This window comes from Danio rerio, chromosome 19 (genome assembly GCF_049306965.1).
Source record: "Danio rerio strain Tuebingen ecotype United States chromosome 19, GRCz12tu, whole genome shotgun sequence".
Taxonomy (NCBI): domain Eukaryota; kingdom Metazoa; phylum Chordata; class Actinopteri; order Cypriniformes; family Danionidae; genus Danio; species Danio rerio.
The window spans coordinates 26,995,234-27,002,500 of record NC_133194.1 but is presented as its reverse complement, the minus strand read 5'-3'; the positions used below and the strand labels follow the sequence as shown (position 1 = coordinate 27,002,500).

The 7,267-nt window shown below is 32.2% G+C and overlaps 1 protein-coding gene across 12 annotated transcripts in view; it reads right to left on the bottom strand.

Annotated features, from left to right (window-relative positions):
* Positions 1-2,598: 2,598 nt before the first annotated feature.
* Positions 2,599-7,267, bottom strand: part of si:dkeyp-92c9.4 — a 66,901-nt gene continuing 62,232 nt past the window's right edge. For all 12 annotated transcript variants that reach the window (XM_073931760.1, XM_073931756.1, XM_073931759.1 and 9 more), the window contains one exon: positions 2,599-3,456. The gene's annotated coding sequence lies outside the window, so the exon portion shown is untranslated. The remainder of the gene's footprint in view (positions 3,457-7,267) is intronic.

Here is a 7,267-nt window from a genome sequence, read left to right as displayed (position 1 = left end):
AGGTTTTTTAAAAAATAAAAGTGCATTTGTATAAGAAACTGAACTCTTCTCAGTGACACCTAAGTAGTATTCATGTAATTAATATTACATGTATTAATATATGTAATTAATATTGCATTATACTTAACTATAATTTTTAGCATACTTTTTACATCTGTAGTACACAAGTAAACATTCAACACAATTAAAAATCCACAAGGGGTCAAAACTGCACACAAAAAACTTCTTGCTCCCATAAGTGTTTTTCTAAAGATAGTTGTTTAAATGTAATCCTCTCTGATTAATGATCCACAAATAATGACTTGTTTTTTTTCTGATCAGCCTGTGAAGCAAAACTGATACTAAATATAGAAAAAAGGTGCCACACCTCTGACTTTTAGCCTGGAAATCAAACATGAACCCAAGACCACAAGTTTTTATTAACAACCAGGTTTAAACAATTCTTTATACTAAATGAATTTATTAAACAAAATAGATAAACTCAATAAATTCTTCAACATTTTAACATTGCATTTTTTTATATTTATATAGTGTTTCTTGTAATTGTTTTGTGAATAGAAATGGTGACAAGTCAACCCATCTAATGCAAAAGTATTTGCATAAGTATAATCGTCAGTAAGATCCGTTTTTTCATGAGGTTATTTCTTGTGACATAAAAATTCTAGAATAAAACTAATTTTGTAAATCAAAACTCTTATCCGTTGATGTTTGGGGTTAAATGTTTGCAGAAATAAACAAATGAATAAGTACTAAATGCTGTTAATGATGTGATAATAAAATGGGATTTGAAGATAATGAACCTATAAACATTGATTGTAGAATATAGAAATTATTACTCTCTTCTAGTGATTTGCTCTGGTTTTCTGTACAAGGTTTTCTTTTATGTAACCTGCCAATAAATAACTGATATATAACTAATAGAAGCTTTTGTTTAAAACACACACACACACACACACGCACACACACACACACACACACACACACACACACACACACACACACACACACATTTACAATTAGACAACACCAATTGTAATATATATATATATATATATATATATATATATATATATATATATATATATATATATATATATATATATATATATATATATATATATATATATATATACCTACACATGATAATACAAATCAATAATCTGATATATTTCTAGTGGTCTTTTACATAAATGTAAAACCAAACAATATTGATGATCACATTTAAACCTTTTTGCTAAGATTTCTTTATATAAATCCGTTAAAGAGCAGAGTCTTCATTGTTTTTTCCAAAATATGTGATCATAGGTTGCCATGTCTCATAACATTTTTGGACAGATCCTTTATTAAATAGATCATTTTAACCATTTCAAATATCATGAATCACACATCCACATTGAAGCTTTAGATGGAGCTGCTAATTTCCACTCAAGTAATATTCTTCTCACTAATAAAGTAGCAAAGGTGATAACATTTTTTTCCTTGTTTGTCAATGATATTTTGTGTTCTGGTACACCAAACTTTTATTTCTAAATTAAAGACATCATTTAGTGTTTTAAATATTTGTGTCTAATAGTCACTCAACTTTTGACAAGCCCAGACCATATGGAAAGTCAGCCTTGTCACATTTACATCAATCACACACCTCATGAGTATCAGGATATATTTTTGAGGGTCTACACTTTGTGTAGGCATAATGAATCATTTTAAATTGTATAAGACTGAGGCGTGTGCAGGAAGTGAATCCATTTACTCTACTCAGAGCCGCATTCATTATTTCATCAGGTATTTCAGTTCCAATGTCGTATACACTTTCCTTTAATTCTATAAATTAAAGCATCATTTGAAGACACAATAATCATGTATATTGCTGCAATTTGACATTTAAGAGCAGTAGGACACTGTAGAATATATCCAGCATTGAAGCTGGTGGCAGGTCAGGAAAAGTTGAGCTCTGATCTCAAATAAAGTGTCAAGCTTGAAATTAATAAAATAGATTGGAATGTGACAATTAGAATTTTATAGAGAGGTCAGGTCACTAAAATTAGTGAAGGTGTTGTCTAGAAGTAGTTGTCTAAATTTGGCCAACCATTCCTTCTGCCACAGAAAACATGTGAAATCTATTTAGGGAACAAATGGTTATTACATACAGGGCTTAGCATAGAAAAATCGGTTAGTTTTTTCTTCTGTCTTGGGACCATATCTTGAGTGTAGAGCATATAACAGGGTTTGAAGAATATTTAATGGGAGAAAATGGTAACTTCGTTGTTATCAATGTAGAAAGTGATGTAGAAGTATTTGCTTCAGTTTTACATCAATCAACCTCAGACATATTATTCCAACTAACAATCTTTTGGGGGTTAGCAGCCCAGTAGTAACTTATAAAATTAGGAAGCACTTAACCGGATCTGTGTCTTTCAAGAAGCTCCTCGCAGGTTCTAGGATTCTTCCTATTCCGTAAGAATGATAAAAAAGGGTTTATTTATTATGTGGAAAAAAGCTTTTGGGGAAAAAACTAAAAGGGACTACACAGCCTCATTTTGACTGCATTATTACAGTGCTGCAGTAATCAAGAACAACAAAAATTACACATGTTCATTATGCATTGTGTGTTGTTTATTTCTTTATAATGTACTTGGTAATATGTGGTTTCGCTAAAGATTTATACAGTATCTTGCATTCAATATTTCAACAGTTCTTCCTAGGGAAAGTGTAAATGAGTGTATATGACCATAATGAATATGAATTATTTAAGTGAAAAGATGAATTGATAACCTTGCAATTTGTAGGAGGGTTTTTTGGCGACCCCCATACTGTATCATAGTATCAGAACATACACATTTAAGAGAGCCCTGCCTTTTATTTTGAGCCTATATGAGACCAGTGGAAGTTGTAACAGATTAATGTGACTGTCGCATCTCTTTTGCATGAAGTTTAATTGATCTATATCTATTTTTGATAGCAGTTCTTGATGGCTAAAATAGGCTTAGGTTATAGCTCAGTTTAATGTTTAATCAATTTTAATGCCATTACTGCTTCATAAATCATTTAATTTGAAATCTTACTGAAATGTGACTGACTCCATTTGTAGCACATACAGATGTGTTATGCAATATATTCTTCTTTTTAATTTCAGAGGCCTTGTTTAAAAAAACAAAACAAAAAATAAACCTCTCATGAGAAATGTTTTTAAAATAAAGCATATCAACTATCCCTAGTCTGACTTCTGTTAAGCTGAAAAAGAAAATCGAAATTTTACAGACCCAAATCCCACTATCTGCAAATCTTAAATAGTAGAGAAATAAATACGTTTCCATCCACTGTTGAGTATAATACTTATATAACACATGGTAATGATGACAAGTCCACATTTATAATCCTTTAGAAGAGACCAGCATCTTCTGTCAGAAAAACTGCTTTACAATCTTGAACCTGTACAGCATCTGCTTCACCATGGCTCTGAAACAAAGACAACATTATTTGTCATATCTGTAGCCAAATTGGGTCAAATAAGCCCATATTTAAGCCAAATTTAAGTTTTGAAACAACCTCACATTTTTAGAGTGTGATGTCCCTGAAAAACACTGAAAAAAGATCTGTGTTTAGCCAAAGCTCAATGCTACGCCACTGCCTTAAAGCAGTTTCTGCTGTTTACATTTTATTATTTTGAATGTTAACAATGATGAATCATGTCAGAGGAGCACTATACGAAGTAATCTTTGTATTGTAAACTATGTGTGAACTATAACAATATAACTGGCATGTCAAGGGTGAGTTTTAATAGCTTAGCCACTCCCTGTACTTTTATTGCAGTTATACAATGTAAATGCACCAGGATATGAGTGTGTGGTGACATGATGTTTGGTATAAAAGGCCATCAGGGCCAGAAGTCTTTAAATGAATGTGTGGAATTTAATCACATAAAGTTTGACCATGTTAGCAAGCAAAACAGCCAATGAAATCACAGTGACTTGTGCTATATTTGCATATGTGATGCTGTAGTACATTGATATATAAATGGAATGTAAAAATGATGGTCAAAGCATCTTTACTTTCTATCACTACATAAAATTAGAGCCAAAATATCCCAACCTGGCCCAAGCTGTCATCATGATCTGGAGCCACAATCCTGGCCAAACCCAACCGCAAGAACACAATCATGACTGCATGCCTCTTTTTGTAACATTACATAATTTAAGGAGGAAAAAAGTGCAATTATATATTTATTTTGACTCACAACCTATTTGTTTCAATGAAGGAAGTTGTTGTTTTTTTAGAAAATGACAATTGATCAAAATAAAAAAAAATAATTTTATTTGTGTCAAACCTTTCTTTCGCTTCTGTAATATTTAGGTCTGGAGTCTGTGGAGGCCATATCATGGCTGTATTTATTTTATCAGCTGTTTTTTTCTCTTTTACAAATAATTCCACTGCAATAAAGTGTGATAAGGACAATTATCTTGCTAAAAACTAAAATCATTTCTAATGAGGTGATTTCTGGAAGGAGTTTCATAATGGGTTCAAACCTGTACCTTTCAGTATTCACAATCCCATCAATTTAAACAGTTTTGCCAACAGCACTGGCAGAAATGCACTCTCAAACCAGGACAGAGTCTTTAGACTGTTTCTGAAGGTTAAAAGCACTCATTCTTCCAACTCTCTCCAACGATTTCTTTTAAGCATCTTTAACAATTAGACCGAACTTTTTGTTTTGTCCCCCTATTAATCTAGGGTCGCCATAGCTGAATGAACTTATCCAGCATATGTTACGCAGCTGCAACCGATCCCTGGGAAACATCCATATGCACATTCACTATGCTACGGACAATGTAGCTTACCCAGTTCACCTATACTGCATGTTTTTGAAGCATGCACCCAGAGGAAACCCACACAAACATGGAGAGAACATGCAAACTCCACACAGAACACCAACTGACCCATGCGAGGGTCGAACCAGCGACCTTCTTGCTGTGAGGCGATTGTGCTACCCACTGCGCCACCATGCTGCTGTTTACACCATGCTGCACTATACACTCATATAAGCAATAAATATAAGCAACATTTTTAAGGAAGTTGTCCCATTTTAACATACCATCGAATGTTTTACTGTTTGTTGTGTACCTTCTAATTTATTTCTTTTTTCCATTTGACTTCTTTGCTCTAACTATACTAAATGCACAACACTGGATGTTATTGTACTATGACAAATATACCATGACATTATTGGCTACAATTGATTAGGCTATTTATATGTGACAACACTATTATTATTGCTTAGTGATGAAGAAAGAAAAGTGAAACACATAAAAAACATGATTCTTCTGCTATGTGGATTTAAAAAATATATACATATGATGTTGAGGGAAGAAAACATGTGCCAGGGTGTGGTTCAATCCACTGTGGCAACCCCTGATATAGCAGGGAATAAGTGAGTAAAGGAAAAACTAAAGGAAAGTGAGTGAGTTTATATAAGATATTGCTTTTCATTTAAAAAAATTCTTCCTAAAATGGATTGCTCATCAAAATTATAATAAAATTCTATCACCATTTATTCACCCTCAACTTGTTTCAAAACTATTTGAGTTTCTTTCCTCTGCTAAACACAAATTTATATAAATATATATATATATATATATATATATATATATATATATATATATATATATATATATATATATATATATATATATATATATATATATATATATATATTATATATTACCGAGTGCCTTAGTGCCCCCCACCAGTGCCAATATACAGCCATATCACAGTGCTACGAGTGTGATATTGCGTTTATACAACTGTTTGACAGCATAATTGTTTATATAAAATCCAAATCAAACATGGAGAGTCTCAAAAACCCTTTTGTATAAGGAACTACTTTGTTCCGTGTTGGATTCAAATCATAAGCTGACAGTTAAACAGCAGAGCAAGTATCTTTTAAAGATTCTAACGACACTTTAGATCTGTAGTGTCTACTTGTTGCTGGCTGTATGTGGACGAAGTAATACACAAATGGTAAAGAGGCTGTACGGGTGCTGATATTATTTAAATATATCACGGCTATCAGCCAATCAGATTCGAGAACCAGATATATATATTGAATAATGCCAGAAACATATTGACATCCAGTGTGTTTTCCCTCACTACTAGATATTTATTAGTTTTGAACATATTTTAAAATATTTTTCCTCATATATGTGTATGCGTGTGTCTGTGTGTTCAGCAGAAAGAAAGAGACGCATAGAGGATTAAAACCATGCAAGGGTGAGTAATTGGTCATAAAATTAAAACTTTTGAGTGAACTATAACTTTTAAGTCCTACGCAACCCAACCCGCTTCGATCTGGTATTGAAACAGCGACCTTCTACATGAAAGTCAGTTGCTCTACCAAGGAGGCTAAAGACCATGGCCTCTAATGTCTGTCCCTAGAGCACGTTTTACAGGTCAGAGGAGTAAGGTTTACTTGCACAGCACCTACTTGCTGTTACATTAAAAGTAGTTTATGCGCTTTTGCTGAAACTCATTTCATTACAAGATTTCGACAAATTTTGACTATATATATATATATATATATATATATATATATATATATATATATATATATATATATATATATCATGACTTAACACAAAACAAGCAATTTGGAAAATGAATAGATTAATTTACTGTTAAGATGCATAAAATATTGTTAAAAATCTTTATGTGCCTATTTTGTTATATTGTTGATTAAAGAAAACAATTAACATTTACACAACATCAAATAATTACACTACACTTAAAACATGAGTTGAGTTTAAAGCAATATAACCTTTCCCAGCGATCACTATGAATCATTGCCTTTCATGATTTGACACTGCAGGAACATTTTAATCATATGTAAATGAACTGAATACATTGTGTTTAATCCTAATTGAATGGTAGCTTTATAAAATATGTTTACTATAGCATTAGATCCAATCTTTGTGTTATGACATTATGCAAGCATTAGGGTCAGAATGGTAAACAGACTGGTGAATGGAGGGCTTCAGTGCATGTTAACTAACCCAGTTTATGTATTTAATCAGCATTGTGATGTTGCTGCGCCATTGTTCAAATTGAATAGATCTAGTCTACGTCAGCTATGCAAGTACCTGTAAGACTCCATCATAGGCAAACCTATTAGTCCTTTTGAATATAAACCTTGGTTTTCTAGATGAGCTTGGGAAAATTTTTGCTTTAATAAAAATGTTATTTAAAAGGTTATCCATCATCATCATCATCATCATGA